At 56.7% G+C, this 1,108-nt stretch overlaps 1 protein-coding gene across 1 annotated transcript in view; it reads right to left on the bottom strand.

Moving 5' to 3' along the window:
• LOC107307205 (arf-GAP with Rho-GAP domain, ANK repeat and PH domain-containing protein 1-like) overlaps window positions 1-1,108 on the bottom strand; it is a gene marked incomplete at its 3' end in the record, with an annotated part of 58,781 nt that overhangs the window by 46,634 nt on the left and 11,039 nt on the right. The gene's annotated exons all lie outside the window — the stretch shown is intronic.

Raw genomic sequence — 1,108 nt, 5'->3', positions numbered from 1 at the left:
GAGGGTTATGGGGTCTGAGGGTTATGGGGTCAGGTGGGTATGGGGTCAGGTGGTTATGGGGTCTGAGGGTTATGGGGTCAGCTGGTTATGGGGTCAGAGGGTTATGGGGTCAGAGGGTTATGGGGTCAGGTGGTTATGGGGTCAGGTGGTTATGGGGTCTGAGGGTTATGGGGTCAGAGGGTTATGGGGTCAGAGGGTTATGGGAGCAGAGGTTTATGGGGTCAGGTGGTTATGGGGTCAGATGGTTATGGGGTCGGGAGGTTATGGGGTCAGCTGGTTGTGGGGTCAGGTGGTTATGGGGTCAGATGGTTTTGGGGTCAGAGGGTTATGGGGTCAGAGGGTTATGGGGTCAGGCGGTTATGGGGTCAGATGGTTATGGGGTCGGGGGGTTATGGGGTCAGATGGTTATGGGGTCAGAGGGTTATGGGGTCAGGCGGGTATGGGGTCAGATGGTTATGGGGTCAGAGGGTTATGGGGTCAGAGGGTTATGGGGTCAGAGGGTTATGGGGTCAGATGGTTATGGGGTCAGGCGGGTATGGGGTCAGAGGGTTATGGGGTCAGGTGGTTATGGGGTCTGAGGGTTATGGGGTCAGAGGGTTATGGGGTCAGAGGGTTATGGGGTCTGAGGGTTATGGGGTCAGAGGGTTATGGGGTCAGAGGGTTATGGGGCTGGGGGGGTTATGGGGTCAGGTGGTTATGGGGTCAGATGGTTATGGGGTCAGAGGGTTATGGGGTCAGAGGGTTATGGGAGCAGAGGTTTATGGGGTCAGGTGGTTATGGGGTCTGAGGGTTATGGGGTCAGCTGGTTATGGGGTCAGGTGGTTATGGGGTCAGAGGGTTATGGGGGCAGATGGTTATAGGGTCAGATGGTTATGGGGTCAGAGGGTTATAGGGTCAGATGGTTATGGGGTCAGATGGTTATGGGGTCAGGTGGTTATGGGGTCAGATGGTTATGGGGTCTGAGGGTTATGGGTTCGGCTGGTTATGGGGTTGGTTTGTTATGGGGTCGGGCGGAGGTTATGGGGTGGAGCGGACTGAACAGGGCTGGAATGCAGGAAGGAGGAGGGGCAGGGTGGGGTGGGTGACGTTGTGGGGTGGGTGACGTTGT

Source organism: Coturnix japonica, unplaced genomic scaffold (assembly GCF_001577835.2).
Source record: "Coturnix japonica isolate 7356 unplaced genomic scaffold, Coturnix japonica 2.1 chrUnrandom509, whole genome shotgun sequence".
Taxonomy (NCBI): Eukaryota; Metazoa; Chordata; class Aves; order Galliformes; family Phasianidae; genus Coturnix; species Coturnix japonica.
This window is presented reverse-complemented; position numbering and strand designations above follow the sequence as displayed.